This window comes from Pelophylax lessonae, assembly GCF_965119305.1.
Source record: "Pelophylax lessonae genome assembly, contig: HAP1_SCAFFOLD_538, whole genome shotgun sequence".
In the NCBI taxonomy this organism is placed as follows: Eukaryota; Metazoa; Chordata; class Amphibia; order Anura; family Ranidae; genus Pelophylax; species Pelophylax lessonae.
This window is the reverse complement of record NW_028119807.1, coordinates 52,714-70,491: the sequence shown is the minus strand read 5'-3', so window position 1 is coordinate 70,491 and position 17,778 is coordinate 52,714. Positions and strand designations below refer to the sequence as shown.

Below are 17,778 nucleotides of genomic sequence, written 5' to 3'. Positions count from 1 at the left end.
ACATTGGTCATTCTTAACACTGTAAAACGAGGATGAGAAAAAATCGTGTTAATCCCAAGAAAAACGTGCAAAAATTCCTTCTCTCCCCACCAAATTTTCCGGTGATATCAATCTGATGAAAAGATAGTAAATAGGTTGGTTGGTGAGTAAATATCTTCTGACTGGACAGGAACGTGGGACCACAGAAGTGGCAGCTGGACCCCCCCCCCGCACTCCTCTCTCATCATCAGCAACTTGAAATGAAAGAGAGAGAACAGCTGCCGGGCCTTCGGCCTCCTCGCCGGATCCCCCTCTGACACCATCCACGTCCCCCAGGTGTTGGGTTACCAACCTGGGAGGAGACGGCGTAATACCAGCCACCAGCCGGGAATTCCGGTATTTTCCAATTACTTCTATAAAGGGGGAATACAGAGATCGGGAGAATAGGGGAGGCTTGCAGGATGAACAGGCCCAATACATGGACTAGGGGAGACCTGCGGGACGGACAGGCCCAATACATGGAATAGGGGAGGCCTGCGGGATGGACAGGCCCAATACATGGAATAGGGGAGGCCTGCGGGATGGACAGGCCCAATACATGGAATAGGGGAGGCCTGCGGGATGGACAGGCCCAATACATGGAATAGGGGAGGCCTGCGGGATGGACAGGCCCAATACATGGAATAGGGGAGGCCTGCGGGATGGAAAGGCCCAATACATGGAATAGGGGAGGCCTGCAGGACGGACAAGCCCAATACATGGAATAGGGGAGGCCTGCGGGACGGAAAGGCCCAATACATGGAATAGGGGAGGCCTGCGGGGTGGACAGGCCCAATACATGGAATAGGGGAGGCCTGCGGGACGGACAGGCCCAATACATGGAATAGGGGAGGCCTGCGGGACGGAAAGGCCCAATACATGGAATAGGGGAGGCCTGCAGGATGAACAGGCCCAATACATGGAATAGGGGAGGCCTGCGGGACGGAAAGGCCCAATACATGGAATAGGGGAGGCCTGCAGGATGAACAGGCCCAATACATGGAATAGGGGAGACCTGCGGGGTGGACAGGCCCAATACATGGAATAGGGGAGGCCTGCAGGACGGACAAGCCCAATACATAGAATAGGGGAGGCCTGCGGGACGGAAAGGCCCAATACATGGAATAGGGGAGGCCTGCAGGATGAACAGGCCCAATACAGGGACTAGGGGAGGCCTGCGGGATGGACAGGCCCAATACATGGATTAGGGGAGGCCTGCGAGATGGACAAAGCCAATACATGGAATAGGGGAGGCCTGCGGGACGGACAGGCCCAATACATGGAATAGGGGAGGCCTGCGGGACGGACAGGCCCAATACATGGTATAGGGGAAGCCTGCGGAATGGACAGGCCCAATACAGGGACTTGGGGAGCCCTGCGGGATGGACAGGCCCAATACAGGGACTAGGGGAGCCCTGCGGGATGGACAGGCCAGATACACGGAATAGGGGAGGCCTGCGGGATGGACAGGCCCAATACATGGAATAGGGGAGGCCTGCAGGACAGACAAGCCCAATACATGGAATAGGGGAGGCCTGCGGGACGGACAGGCCCAATACATGGAATAGGGGAGGCCTGCGGGACGGACAAGCCCAATACATGGAATAGGGGAGGCCTGCGGGACGGACAAGCCCAATACATGGAATAGGGGAGGCCTGCGGGACGGACAAGCCCAATACAGGGAATAGGGGAGGCCTGCGGGACGGACAGGCCCAATACATGGAATAGGGGAGGCCTGCGGGACGGACAAGCCCAATACATGGAATAGGGGAGACCTGCGGGACGGACAAGCCCAATACATGGAATAGGGGAGGCCTGCGGGACGGACAAGCCCAATACATGGAATAGGGGAGGCCTGCGGGACGGACAAGCCCAATACAGGGAATAGGGGAGGCCTGCGGGACGGACAGGCCCAATACATGGAATAGGGGAGGCCTGCGGGATGGACAAGCCCAATACATGGAATAGGGGAGGCCTGCGGGATGGACAAGCCCAATACATGGAATAGGGGAGGCCTGCGGGACGGACAAGCCCAATACATGGAATAGGGGAGGCCTGCGGGACGGACAAGCCCAATACATGAAGAAAACCTGCAGAACATGAAGGAAAAGGAGCAAAGCCAGCAGGAGGGTGATCTGGGAGGAAAGGGGAGAGGACAATGGACCAGAACCGGGAGGAAAAGGGGGAGGAGAAAGGACACAGGACCAGTAGAAAGAAGTAGAAAAGGAATGTACAACCAGAACAAAAAGGGAGAGAAACCATGACCAGATCCAAGAGAAAAGGGGAGAGGTCACTGGACCCAAACCAGGATAAGAGGGGAGAGGACTCCGGGATGGAACGAGAGGGGGACCGGAACCGAGAAGAGAGGGGAGAGGACACAAGAGATGGGACCAGAACCGGGAGGAGAGGACGCAGGAGATGGGACCAGAGCCGGGAGGAGAGGACGCAGGAGATGGGACCAGAACCGGGAGGAGAGGACGCAGGAGATGGGACCAGAACCGGGAGGAGAGGACACAGGAGATGGGACCAGAGCCGGGAGGAGAGGACACAGGAGATGGGACCAGAACCGGGAGGAGAGGACGCAGGAGATGAGACCAGAACCGGGAGGAGAGGACACAGGAGATGGGACCAGAGCCGGGAGGAGAGGACACAGGAGATGGGACCAGAACCGGGAGGAGAGGACACAGGAGATGGGACCAGAACCGGGAGGAGAGGACACAGGAGATGGGACCAGAGCCGGGAGGAGCGGACACAAGGGATGGGACCAGAACCGGGAGGAGAGGACGCAGGAGATGGGACCAGAACCGAGAGGAGAGGACACAGGAGATGGGACCAGAACCGGGAGGAGAGGACACAAGGGATGGGACCAGAACCGGGAGGAGAGGACACAAGGGATGGGACCAGAGCCGGGAGGAGAGGACACAAGGGATGGGACCAGAGCCGGGAGGAGAGGACACAGGAGATGGGACCAGAACCGGGAGGAGAGGACACAAGGGATGGGACCAGAACCGGGAGGAGAGGACACAGGAGATGGAACCAGAGCCGGGAGGAGAGGACACAGGAGATGGAACCAGAACCGGGAGGAGCGGACACAGGAGATGGGACCAGAACCGGGAGGAGCGGACACAGGAGATGGGACCAGAACCGGGAGGAGAGGACACAAGGGATGGGACCAGAACCGGGAGGAGAGGACACAGGAGATGGGACCAGAACCGGGAGGAGAGGACACAGGAGATGGGACCAGAACCGGGAGGAGAGGACACAGGAGATGGGACCAGAGCCGGGAGGAGAGGACACAGGAGATGGGACCAGAACCGGGAGGAGAGGACACAGGAGATGGGACCAGAACCGGGAGGAGCGGACACAGGAGATGGGACCAGAACCAGGAGGAGCAGACACAGGAGATGGGACCAGAACCGGGAGGAGAGGACACAGGAGATGGGACCAGAACCAGGAGGAGAGGACACAGGAGATGGGACCAGAACCGGGAGGAGAGGACACAGGAGATGGGACCAGAACCGGGAGGAGAGGACGCAGGAGATGGGACCAGAACCGGGAGGAGAGGACACAGGAGATGGGACCAGAACCGGGAGGAGAGGACACAGGAGATGGGACCAGAACCGGGAGGAGAGGACGGAGGAGATGGGACCAGAACCGGGAGGAGAGGACACAGGAGATGGGACCAGAACCGGGAGGAGAGGACACAGGAGATGGGACCAGAGCCGGGAGGAGAGGACACAGGAGATGGGACCAGAACCGGGAGGAGAGGACGCAGGAGATGGGACCAGAACCGGGAGGAGAGGACACAGGAGATGGGACCAGAACCGGGAGGAGAGGACGCAGGAGATGGGACCAGAACCGGGAGGAGAGGACATAGGAGATGGGACCAGAACCGGGAGGAGAGGACGCAGGAGATGGGACCAGAACCGAGAGGAGAGGACATAGGAGATGGGACCAGAACCGGGAGGAGAGGACACAGGAGATGGGACCAGAACCGGGAGGAGAGGACACAGGAGATGGGACCAGAACCGGGAGGAGAGGACACAGGAGATGGGACCAGAACCGGGAGGAGAGGACGGAGGAGATGGGACCAGAACCGGGAGGAGAGGACGGAGGAGATGGGACCAGAACCGGGAGGAGAGGACACAGGAGATGGGACCAGAACCGGGAGGAGAGGACACAGGAGATGGGACCAGAACCGGGAGGAGAGGACACAGGAGATGGGACCAGAACCGGGAGGAGAGGACACAGGAGATGGGACCAGAACCGGGAGGAGAGGACACAGGAGATGGGACCAGAACCGGGAGGAGAGGATGCAGGAGATGGGACCAGAACCGGGAGGAGAGGACACAGGAGATGGGACCAGAACCGGGAGGAGAGGACACAGGAGATGGGACCAGAACCGGGAGGAGAGGACACAGGAGATGGGACCAGAACCGGGAGGAGAGGACACAGGAGATGGGACCAGAACCGGGAGGAGAGGACGCAGGAGATGGGACCAGAACCGGGAGGAGAGGACGCAGGAGATGGGACCAGAACCGGGAGGAGAGGACGGAGGAAATGGGACCAGAACTGGGAGGAGAGGACCCAGGAGATGGGACCAGAACCGGGAGGAGAGGACACAGGAGATGGGACCAGAACCGGGAGGAGAGGACCCAGGAGATGGGACCAGAACCGGGAGGAGAGGACACAGGAGATGGGACCAGAGCCGGGAGGAGAGGACACAGGAGATGGGACCAGAACCGGGAGGAGAGGACCCAGGAGATGGGACCAGAGGAAGAGATGAGGGAAGAGGATAGAGAACGCCGGTAAAGAAATAGAAGAAAATATGGAGCTGGATTCTATGCGCAGAGATACAGGAACGGAACACAGGCCTAATGAGAATGACAATAAACTCCCTCTGATCCTAAGAGCTTATAATCTAAAGCCTGGAAGCGGGTTGAGTTTCATTCGATGTTCAGGATCTATAATTGCAGTCTGGTTACAGATCTCCATTGTGATCCATTCAGCGAATGGAGGAGGATTAGTAGGGAGGACAATGGATGAGCGGCCGCTCCCTGCAACCATCTCTGCCCTTCCTAATCCCCTCTAAATGACCGGAGTGAAAGGCTCGGCTGCGTGGAGTCACGTGACCGCATTACTTTCACCGGGCCACAAAGCTTTCAGTTAATAAACCTGGCAGTGTATGGAGAGGTGGAGATATGGAGGGGAGGGGCAAGTGATCCCAGGAGACGGTGTCATGGAGGGGCAAGTGATCCCAGGAGATGGTGCCATGGAGGGGAGGGGCAAGCGATACCAGAGGAGGGTGCCATAAAGGGGGGGGGCAAGTGATACCAGAGGAGGGTGCCATAAAGGGGGGGGGCAAGTGATACCAGAGGATGGTGCCAGAGGAGTGACGGTGCAGGGGAGAGGAGTGACAGTGCAGGGGAGAGGAATGACGGTGCAGGGAAGAGGAGTGACGGTGCAGGGAAGAGGAGTGACGGTGCAGGGAAGAGGAGTGACGGTGCAGGGAAGAGGAGTGACGGTGCAGGGGAGAGGAGTGACGGTGCAGGGGAGAGGAGTGACGGTGCAGGGGAGAGGAGTGACGGTGCAGGGAAGAGGAGTGACGGTGCAGGGGAGAGGAGTGACGGTGCAGGGGAGAGGAGTGACGGTGCAGGGAAGAGGAGTGACGGTGCAGGGAAGAGGAGTGACAGTGCAGGGGAGAGGAATGACGGTGCAGGGAAGAGGAGTGACGGTGCAGGGAAGAGGAGTGACGGTGCAGGGGAGAGGAGTGACGGTGCAGGGGAGAGGAGTGACGGTGCAGGGAAGAGGAGTGACGGTGCAGGGAAGAGGAGTGACGGTGCAGTGAAGAGGAGTGACGGTGCAGGGAAGAGGAGTGACGGTGCAGGGGAGAGGAGTGACAGTGCAGGGAAGAGGAGTGACAGTGCAGGGAAGAGGAGTGACAGTGCAGGGAAGAGGAGTGACACTGCAGGGGAGAGGAGTGACAGTGCAGGGGAGAGGAATGACGGTGCAGGGGAGAGGGCAGGGAAGAGGAGTGACAGTGCAGGGGAGAGGAGTGACGGTGCAGGGGAGAGGAGTGACGGTGCAGGGGAGAGGAGTGACGGTGCAGGGGAGAGGAGTGACAGTGCAGGGGAGAGGAGTGACAGTGCAGGGGAGAGGAGTGACAGTGCAGGGGAGAGGAGTGACAGTGCAGGGGAGAGGAGTGACGGTGCAGGGAAGAGGAGTGACGGTGCAGGGAAGAGGAGTGACAGTGCAGGGAAGAGGAGTGACAGTGCAGGGAAGAGGAGTGACAGTGCAGGGAAGAGGAGTGACAGTGCAGGGAAGAGGAGTGATGGTGCAGGGGAGAGGGCAGGGAAGAGGAGTGACGGTGCAGGGGAGAGGAGTGACAGTGCAGGGGAGAGGAGTGACAGTGCAGGGGAGAGGAGTGACAATGCAGGGGAGAGGAGTGACAGTGCAGGGGAGAGGAGTGACAGTGCAGGGGAGAGGAGTGACAGTGCAGGGGAGAGGAGTGACAGTGCAGGGGAGAGGAGTGACAGTGCAGGGGAGAGGAGTGACAGTGCAGGGGAGAGGAGTGACAGTGCAGGGGAGAGGGCAGGGAAGAGGAGTGACAGTGCAGAGAAGAGGGCAGGGAAGAGGAGTGACAATGCAGGGAAGAGGAGTGACAATGCAGGGAAGAGGAGTGACAATGCAGGGAAGAGGAGTGACGGTGCAGGGAAGAGGAGTGACGGTGCAGGGAAGAGGGCAGGGAAGAGGAGTGACAGTGCAGGGAAGAGGAGTGACAGTGCAGGGAAGAGGAGTGACAGTGCCGGGAAGAGGAGTGACAGTGCAGAAGAGGAGTGACAGTGCAGAAGAGGAGTGACGGTGCAGAAGAGGAGTGACGGTGCAGAAGAGGAGTGACGGTGCAGAAGAGGAGTGACGGTGCAGGGAAGAGGAGTGACATGGCAGGGAAGAGGAGTGACGGTGCAGGGAAGAGGAGTGACGGTGCAGGGAAGAGGAGTGACGGTGCAGGGAAGAGGAGTGACGGTGCAGGGAAGAGGAGTGACGGTGCAGGGGAGAGGAGTGACGGTGCAGGGGAGAGGAGTGACAGTGCAGGGGAGAGGAGTGACAGTGCAGGGGAGAGGAGTGACAGTGCAGGGGAGAGGAATGACAGTGCAGGGGAGAGGAATGACGGTGCAGGGAAGAGGGCAGGGAAGAGGAGTGACAGTGCAGGGAAGAGGAGTGACGGTGCAGGGGAGAGGAGTGACGGTGCAGGGGAGAGGAGTGACGGTGCAGGGAAGAGGAGTGACGGTGCAGGGAAGAGGAGTGACGGTGCAGGGAAGAGGAGTGACGGTGCAGGGAAGAGGAGTGACAGTGCAGGGGAGAGGAGTGACAGTGCAGGGGAGAGGAGTGACAGTGCAGGGGAGAGGAGTGACGGTGCAGGGGAGAGGAGTGACGGTGCAGGGGAGAGGAGTGACGGTGCAGGGGAGAGGGCAGGGAAAAGGAGTGACAGCGCAGAGAAGAGGGCAGGGAAGAGGAGTGACAATGCAGGGAAGAGGAGTGACGGTGCAGGGAAGAGGAGTGACGGTGCAGGGAAGAGGAGTGACGGTGCAGGGAAGAGGAGTGACGGTGCAGGGAAGAGGAGTGACAGTGCAGGGAAGAGGAGTGATGGCACTGTCGGGGGAGGGTGCAGGGAAGAGGAGTGGGTGGTAGTAAATGCTCCTTATCGTTTCGGGACAGATGGAGATTTCTGAACTCCACCGCTCATCGTTTCATCCAATGAGTGCACCATGAGGAGTGACTCCGGAGAGAAGTGCACCATGAGGAGTGACTCCGGAGAGAAGTGCACCATGAGGAGTGACTCCGGAGAGAAGTGCACCATGAGGAGTGACTACGGAGAGAAGTGACCCATGAGGAGTGACTCCGGAGAGAAGTGCACCATGAGGAGTGACTCCGGAGAGAAGTGCACCATGAGGAGTGACTCCGGAGAGAAGTGCACCATGAGGAGTGACTCCGGAGAGAAGTGACCCATGAGGAGTGACTCCGGAGAGAAGTGCACCATGTGGAGTGACTCCGGAGAGAAGTGCACCATGAGGAGTGACTCCGGAGAGAAGTGCACCATGAGGAGTGACTCCGGAGAGAAGTGCACCATGAGGAGTGACTCCGGAGAGAAGTGCACCATGAGGAGTGACTCCGGAGAGAAGTGCACCATGAGGAGTGACTCCGGAGAGAAGTGCACCATGAGGAGTGACTCCGGAGAGAAGTGACCCATGAGGAGTGACTCCGGAGAGAAGTGCACCATGAGGAGTGACTCCGGAGAGAAGTGCACCATGAGGAGTGACTCCGGAGAGAAGTGCACCATGAGGAGTGACTCCGGAGAGAAGTGCACCATGAGGAGTGACTCCGGAGAGAAGTGCACCATGAGGAGTGACTCCGGAGAGAAGTGCACCATGAGGAGTGACTCCGGAGAGAAGTGCACCATGAGGAGTGACTCCGGAGAGAAGTGCACCATGAGGAGTGACTCCGGAGAGAAGTGCACCATGAGGAGTGACTCCGGAGAGAAGTGCACCATGAGGAGTGACTCCGGAGAGAAGTGCACCATGAGGAGTGACTCCGGAGAGAAGTGCACCATGAGGAGTGACTCCGGAGAGAAGTGACCCATGAGGAGTGACTCCGGAGAGAAGTGACCCATGAGGAGTGACTCCGGAGAGAAGTGCACCATGTGGAGTGACTCCGGAGAGAAGTGACCCATGAGGAGTGACTCCGGAGAGAAGTGACCCATGAGGAGTGACTCCGGAGAGAAGTGCACCATGTGGAGTGACTCCGGAGAGAAGTGACCCATGAGGAGTGACTCCGGAGAGAAGTGCACCATGAGGAGTGACTCCGGAGAGAAGTGCACCATGAGGAGTGACTCCGGAGAGAAGTGCACCATGAGGAGTGACTCCGGAGAGAAGTGCACCATGAGGAGTGACTCCGGAGAGAAGTGCACCATGAGGAGTGACTCCGGAGAGAAGTGACCCATGAGGAGTGACTCCGGAGAGAAGTGCACCATGTGGAGTGACTCCGGAGAGAAGTGCACCATGAGGAGTGACTCCGGAGAGAAGTGACCCATGAGGAGTGACTCCGGAGAGAAGTGCACCATGTGGAGTGACTCCGGAGAGAAGTGACCCATGAGGAGTGACTCCGGAGAGAAGTGCACCATGAGGAGTGACTCCGGAGAGAAGTGCACCATGAGGAGTGACTCCGGAGAGAAGTGCACCATGAGGAGTGACTCCGGAGAGAAGTGACCCATGAGGAGTGACTCCGGAGAGAAGTGACCCATGAGGAGTGACTCCGGAGAGAAGTGCACCATGAGGAGTGACTCCGGAGAGAAGTGCACCATGAGGAGTGACTCCGGAGAGAAGTGACCCATGAGGAGTGACTCCGGAGAGAAGTGCACCATGAGGAGTGACTCCGGAGAGAAGTGCACCATGAGGAGTGACTCCGGAGAGAAGTGACCCATGAGGAGTGACTCCGGAGAGAAATGCACCATGAGGAGTGACTCCGGAGAGAAGTGACCCATGAGGAGTGACTCCGGAGAGAAGTGCACCATGTGGAGTGACTCCGGAGAGAAGTGACCCATGAGGAGTGACTCCGGAGAGAAGTGCACCATGAGGAGTGACTCCGGAGAGAAGTGCACCATGAGGAGTGACTCCGGAGAGAAGTGACCCATGAGGAGTGACTCCGGAGAGAAATGCACCATGAGGAGTGACTCCGGAGAGAAGTGACCCATGAGGAGTGACTCCGGAGAGAAGTGCACCATGAGGAGTGACTCCGGAGAGAAGTGCACCATGTGGAGTGACTCCGGAGAGAAGTGACCCATGAGGAGTGACTCCGGAGAGAAGTGCACCATGAGGAGTGACTCCGGAGAGAAGTGCACCATGAGGAGTGACTCCGGAGAGAAGTGCACCATGAGGAGTGACTCCGGAGAGAAGTGCACCATGAGGAGTGACTCCGGAGAGAAGTGCACCATGAGGAGTGACTCCGGAGAGAAGTGCACCATGAGGAGTGACTCCGGAGAGAAGTGACCCATGAGGAGTGACTCCGGAGAGAAGTGCACCATGAGGAGTGACTCCGGAGAGAAGTGCACCATGAGGAGTGACTCCGGAGAGAAGTGCACCATGAGGAGTGACTCCGGAGAGAAGTGCACCATGAGGAGTGACTCCGGAGAGAAGTGCACCATGAGGAGTGACTCCGGAGAGAAGTGACCCATGAGGAGTGACTCCGGAGAGAAGTGCACCATGAGGAGTGACTCCGGAGAGAAGTGACCCATGAGGAGTGACTCCGGAGAGAAGTGCACCATGAGGAGTGACTCCGGAGAGAAGTGACCCATGAGGAGTGACTCCGGAGAGAAGTGCACCATGAGGAGTGACTCCGGAGAGAAGTGCACCATGAGGAGTGACTCCGGAGAGAAGTGACCCATGAGGAGTGACTCCGGAGAGAAGTGCACCATGAGGAGTGACTCCGGAGAGAAGTGCACCATGAGGAGTGACTCCGGAGAGAAGTGCACCCCCCGGGGGGATCTATGTACATTACAGGACATTTCCTCACATCCCATTCTTCTCTTCATCCCCAACCTTTCCCATCTCCGGCTACAAAGATGGCGGCCAGACACATCCCGAGAATATACAGAGCCTTGTAAAAGTATTCACACCCCCAGAAATCTCCCACACCTTCTCATGTTACACCCAGAAACATAATATATATATAACATAATGTATTTTATTGGGATTTTCTGTGATAGACGACACAAAGTGTCCATAATTGTGAAGTGGAAGGAAAATGATAAATGATACAAATAAATCTGTGAAAAGTGTGGCTGCATTTGTATTCACCCCCCTTTACTCCGATACCCCGAACTATAATCTATACCAGGGGTTGCAAACTACGGCCCTCCAGTTGTTCAGGAACTACAATTCCCATCATGCCTAGTCATGTCTGTGAAAGTCAGAGTTTTACAATGCCTCCTGGGATTTGTAGTTCTGCAACAGCTGGAGGGCCGTAGTTTGGAGACCCCTGATCTATTGGAACCAATTTCCTTCAGAAGTCACCTAATTAGTAAATAGAGTCCCCCTGTGTGTAATGTAATCTCAGTATCAATACAGCTGTTCTGTGAAGCCCTCAGAGGTTTGTTAGAGAACCTTAGTGAACAAACAGCATCATGAAGGCCAAGGAACCCCCCAGACAGGTCAGGGATAAAGTTGTGGAGAAGTGTAAAGCAGGGTTAGGTTATAAAAAATCTCCCAATCTTTGACCATCTCACAGAGCGCTGTTCAATCCATCATGGGAGAATGGAAAGAGTATGGCACAACTGCAACCCTACCAAGACATGGCCGTCCACCTAAACTGACCGGCCGGGCTCCTACCAAGACATGGCCATCCACCTAAACTGACCGGCCGGGCTCCTACCAAGACATGGCCGTCCACCTAAACTGACCACCCGGGCCCCTACCAAGACATGGCCGTCCACCTAAACTGACTGGCCGGGCCCCTACCAAGACATGGCCGTCCACTAAACTGACCGGCTGGGCCCCTACCAAGACATGGCCATCCACCTAAACTGACCGGCCGGGCCCCTACCAAGACATGGCCGTCCACTAAACTGACCGGCTGGGCCCCTACCAAGACATGGCCATCCACCTAAACTGACCGGCCGGGCCCCTACCAAGACATGGCCGTCCACCTAAACTGACCGGCCGGGCCCCTACCAAGACATGGCCGTCCACTAAACTGACCGGCTGGGCCCCTACCAAGACATGGCCGTCCACCTAAACTGACCGGCCGGGCCCCTACCAAGACATGGCCGTCCACCTAAACTGACCAGCCGGACCCCTACCAAGACATGGCCGTCCACCTAAACTGACCGGCCGGACCCCTACCAAGACATGGCCGTCCACCTAAACTGACCGGCCGGGCCTATACCAAGACATGGCCATCCACCTAAACTGACCGGCCGGGCCTCTACCAAGACATGGCCGTCCACCTAAACTGACCGGCCGGGCCCCTACCAAGACATGGCCGTCCACCTAAACTGACCGGCCGGGCCCCTACCAAGACATGGCCGTCCACCTAAACTGACCGGCCGGGCAACCCTACCAAGACATGGCCGTCCACCTAAACTGACCGGCCGGGCCCCTACCAAGACATGGCCGTCCACCTAAACTGACCAGCCGGACCCCTACCAAGACATGGCCGTCCACCTAAACTGACCGGCCGGACCCCTACCAAGACATGGCCGTCCACCTAAACTGACCGGCCGGGCCTATACCAAGACATGGCCATCCACCTAAACTGACCTGCCGGGCCTCTACCAAGACATGGCCATCCACCTAAACTGACCTGCCGGGCCCCTACCAAGACATGGCTGTCCACCTAAACTGACCGGCCGGGCCTCTACCAAGACATGGCCGTCCACCTAAACTGACCGGCCGGGCAAGGAGAGCATTCATCAGAGAAGCAGCCAAGAGGCCCATGGGAACTCTGGAGGAGCTGCAGAGATCCACAGCTCAGGTGGGAGAATCTGTCCACAGGACAACTATTAGTCATGCGCTCCACAAATCTGCCCTTTATGGAAGAGTGAGAAGAAGAAAGCCATTGGTGGAAGAAAGACATAAGAAGTAATGATTGCAGTTTGGGAGGAGCCATGTGGGGGAGGAGCAAACATGTGGAAGAAGGAGCTCTGCTCAGAGGAGACCAAAATTCAACCAAAACGCTATGTGTGTAGGAAAACTAACGCTGCACATCACCCTGAACACACCATCCTCACTGTGAAACATGGTGGTGGCAGCCTCATGGTGTGGGGATGGTTTTCTTCAGCAGGGACAGGGAAGCTGGTCAGAGTTGATGGGATGATGGATGGAGCCAAATACAGGACAATCTTAGAAGAAAAGACTTGAGACTGGGCGGAGGTTCACCTTCCAGCAGGACAACGACCCGAAACATCCAGCCAGAGCTACAATGGAATGGTTTCATGTGTTAGAATGGCCCAGTCACAGTCCAGACCTAAATCACATTGAGAATCTGTGGCTGATCACAGACTCTCTCCATCCAATCTGACAGAGATGAGATATTCTGCAGAGAAGAATGGGCAGAAATGTCCTCTCTAGATGTACAAAGCTGGTAGAGACACCCCCAAAAAGACTCCCAGCTGTAATTGCAGGGAAAGGCGGAGCTACAAAGTATTGACTCCGGGGGGTGAATACAAATGCAGCCACACTTTTCACAGATTTATTTGTATCATTTATCATTTTCCTTCCACTTCACAATTATGGCCACTTTGTGTCGTCTATCACAGAAAATCCCAATAAAATACATTTCTGGGGGTAACATGAGAAAGTGTGGGAGATTTCTGGGGTGTGAATACTTTTGCATGGCTCTGTATACGGCACATTCATTCATAAAACGGTAACTGAAGCAATCAGGGAGCGGTAAAAACTCGGCATGCCCCTCCCCCATACATAGCGCTGCCCGGGGAACCCTCTGATCTGATACCCCCAGAGATGGAGGTAATGATTGGATGACCCCCTGGGGAGCCCTCTGGTTGGATGTGCGATAGGCGTGGTCAGATGTACCGCCTCCTCCTGGGTGATGGTCATACGGGGGGTGTGGTCAGATGTACCGCCTCCTCCTGGGTGATGGTCATACGGGAGGCGTGGTCAGATGTACCGCCTCCTCCTGGGTGATGGTCATACGGGGGGTGTGGTCAGATGTACCGCCTCCTCCTGGGTGATGGTCATACGGGGGGCGTGGTCAGATGTACCGCCTCCTCCTGGGTGATGGTCATACGGGAGGCGTGGTCAGATGTACCGCCTCCTCCTGGGTGATGGTCATACGGGGGGTGTGGTCAGATGTACCGCCTCCTCCTGGGTGATGGTCATACGGGGGGTGTGGTCAGATGTACCGCCTCCTCCTGGGTGATGGTCATATGGGGGGCGTGGTCAGATGTACCGCCTCCTCCTGGGTGACAGCGGACCTCCTTTCTGTACTCGGCTTCGCCATGAATTATTTATGGGAGCCGCAAACTGCTGACAGTCCACCCCACCCCCACCCGTCAGCCATTCACAGTGGGGGAGGGGGATGATTTACGGGGCATTCCATTATCTGATCATCCACCGAACTCCGGCTCAGCTTTATATCCGGCCATAGATTTCCCAGCATGCTGAGCAATCTCTACAGACACCCCTCTCATTACGAGTCCTGCAGACTCAGGATGGGGGAGGGGAGGGGTGGGGGAAGAGCGCCGCCTTCACTTCTCCTTCTCCAATTGTACAACATCAGAGAGTGCCCAGATCCCAACACCACCCTACCCCCCCCCAATGTACACCACCCTACCCCCCCCCAATGTACACCACCCTACCCCGACCCCCCCCAATGTACACCACTCTACCCCAACCCCCCCCAATGTACACCACCCTACCCCCCCCCAATGTACACCACCCTACCCCCCCAATGTACACCACCCTACCCCCCCCCAATGTACACCACCCTACCCCCCCCCAATGTACACCACCCTACCCCCCCCCAATGTACACCACCCTACCCCCCCCCAATGTACACCACCCTACCCCCCCAATGTACACCACCCTACCCCCCCCAATGTACACCACCCTACCCCCCCCAATGTACACCACCCACCCCGACCCCCCCAATGTACACCACCCTACCCCCCCCAATGTACACCACCCTACCCCAACCCCCCCCAATGTACACCACCCTACCCCCCCCAATGTACACCACCCTACCCCCCCCCAATGTACACCACCCTACCCCCCCCAATGTACACCACCCTACCCCCCCCAATGTACACCACCCTACCCCCCCCAATGTACACCACCCTACCCCCCCCCCAATGTACACCACCCTACCCCCCCCCCAATGTACACCACCCTACCCCCCCCCAATGTACACCACCCTACCCCCCCCAATGTACACCACCCTACCCCCCCCAATGTACACCACCCTACCCCCCCCAATGTACACCACCCTACCCCCCCCAATGTACACCACCCTACCCCGACCCCCCCCAATGTACACCACCCTACCCCGACCCCCCCCAATGTACACCACCCTACCCCCCCCCCAATGTACACCACCCTACCCCCCCCCAATGTACACCACCCTACCCCGACCCCCCCCAATGTACACCACCCGACCCCCCCCCAATGTACACCACCCTACCCCCCCCAATGTACACCACCCTACCCCGACCTCCCCCCAATGTACACCACCCTACCCCCCCCCAATGTACACCACCCTACCCCCCCCAATGTACACCACCCTACCCCCCCCAATGTACACCACCCTACCCCGACCCCCCCCAATGTACACCACCCTACCCCGACCCCCCCCAATGTACACCACCCTACCCCCCCCCCAATGTACACCACCCTACCCCCCCCCAATGTACACCACCCTACCCCGACCCCCCCCAATGTACACCACCCTACCCCGACCCCCCCCAATGTACACCACCCGACCCCCCCCCAATGTACACCACCCGACCCCCCCCCAATGTACACCACCCTACCCCCCCCCAATGTACACCACCCTACCCCCCCCAATGTACACCACCCTACCCCCCCCCCAATGTACACCACCCTACCCCAACCCCCCCCAATGTACACCACCCTACCCCAACCCCCCCCAATGTACACCACCCTACCCCGACCCCCCCCAATGTACACCACCCACCCCGACCCCCCCCAATGTACACCACCCTACCGTGACCCCCCCCAATGTACACCACCCTACCCCGACCCCCCCAATGTACACCACCCTACCCCAACCCCCCCCAATGTACACCACCCTACCCCGACCTCCCCCAATGTACACCACCCTACCCCAACCCCCCCCAATGTACACCACCCTACCCCGACCCCCCCCAATGTACACCACCCACCCCGACCCCCCCCAATGTACACCACCCTACCGTGACCCCCCCCAATGTACACCACCCTACCCCGACCCCCCCCAATGTACACCACCCTACCCCGACCCCCCCCAATGTACACCACCCTACCCCGACCCCCCCCAATGTACACCACCCTACCCCGACCCCCCCCAATGTACACCACCCACCCCGACCCCCCCCAATGTACACCACCCTACCGTGACCTCCCCCAATGTACACCACCCTACCCCGACCCCCCCCAATGTACACCACCCTACCCCGACCCCCCCCCAATGTACACCACCCACCCCGACCCCCCCCAATGTACACCACTTACCCCGACCTCCCCCCAATGTACACCACCCTACCCCGACCCCCCCCAATGTACACCACCCTACCCCCCCCCCCCAATGTACACCACCCTACCCCGACCCCCCCCCAATGTACACCACCCTACCCCGACCTCCCCCCCAATGTACACCACCCTACCCCGACCTCCCCCCCAATGTACACCACCCTACCCCGACCCCCCCCAATGTACACCACCCTACCCCGACCCCCCCCCAATGTACACCACCCACCCCGACCTCCCCCAATGTACACCACCCACCCCGACCCCCCCCAATGTACACCTCCCCCCCAATGTACACCACCCTACCCCGACCCCCCCCCAATGTACACCACCCGACCCCCCCCAATGTACACCACCCACCCCGACCCCCCCCAATGTACACCACCCTACCCCGACCTCCCCCCCAATGTACACCACTCTACCCCGACCTCCCCCAATGTACACCACCCCACCCCCCCCAATGTACACCACCCTACCCCGACCTCCCCCAATGTACACCACCCGACCCCCCCCAATGTACACCACCCTACCCCGACCCCCCCAATGTACACCACCCTACCCCGACCTCCCCCCAATGTACACCACCCACCCCCCCCCCAATGTACACCACCCTACCCCGACCTCCCCCAATGTACACCACCCTACCCCGACCTCCCCCCAATGTACACCACCCACCCCGACCTCCCCCAATGTACACCACCCTACCCCCCCCCAATGTACACCACCCTACCCCGACCCCCCCCAATGTACACCACTCTACCCCCCCCAATGTACACCACCCTACCCCGACCTCCCCCAATGTACACCACCCTACCCCGACCTCCCCCCCAATGTACACCACCCTACCCCGACCTCCCCCAATGTACACCACCCACCCCGACCTCCCCCAATGTACACCACCCCACCCCGACCTCCCCCAATGTACACCACCCACCCCGACCTCCCCCAATGTACACCACCCTACCCCCCCCAATGTACACCACCCTACCCCGACCTCCCCCAATGTACACCACCCTACCCCGACCCCCCCCAATGTACACCACCCTACCCCGACCTCCCCCCAATGTACACCACCCCACCCCGACCTCCCCCAATGTACACCACCCACCCCGACCTCCCCCAATGTACACCACCCTACCCCCCCCAATGTACACCACCCTACCCCCCCCCAATGTACACCACCCTACCCCCCCCCAATGTACACCACCCTACCCCGACCCCCCCCAATGTACACCACTCTACCCCCCCAATGTACACCACCCTACCCCGACCTCCCCCAATGTACACCACCCTACCCCCCCCAATGTACACCACCCTACCCCGACCTCCCCCCAATGTACACCACCCCACCCCGACCCCCCCCAATGTACACCACCCTACCCCGACCTCCCCCCCAATGTACACCACCCTACCCCGACCTCCCCCAATGTACACCACCCCACCCCGACCCCCCCCAATGTACACCACCCTACCCCAACCTCCCCCCCAATGTACACCACCCCGA

At 58.8% G+C, this 17,778-nt stretch overlaps 1 protein-coding gene across 1 annotated transcript in view; it reads right to left on the bottom strand.

The window, feature by feature from the left end:
* The window catches only part of LOC309543960 (ephrin type-B receptor 2-like), a gene marked incomplete at its 3' end in the record, with an annotated part of 89,327 nt that overhangs the window by 18,842 nt on the left and 52,707 nt on the right, over positions 1–17,778 (bottom strand).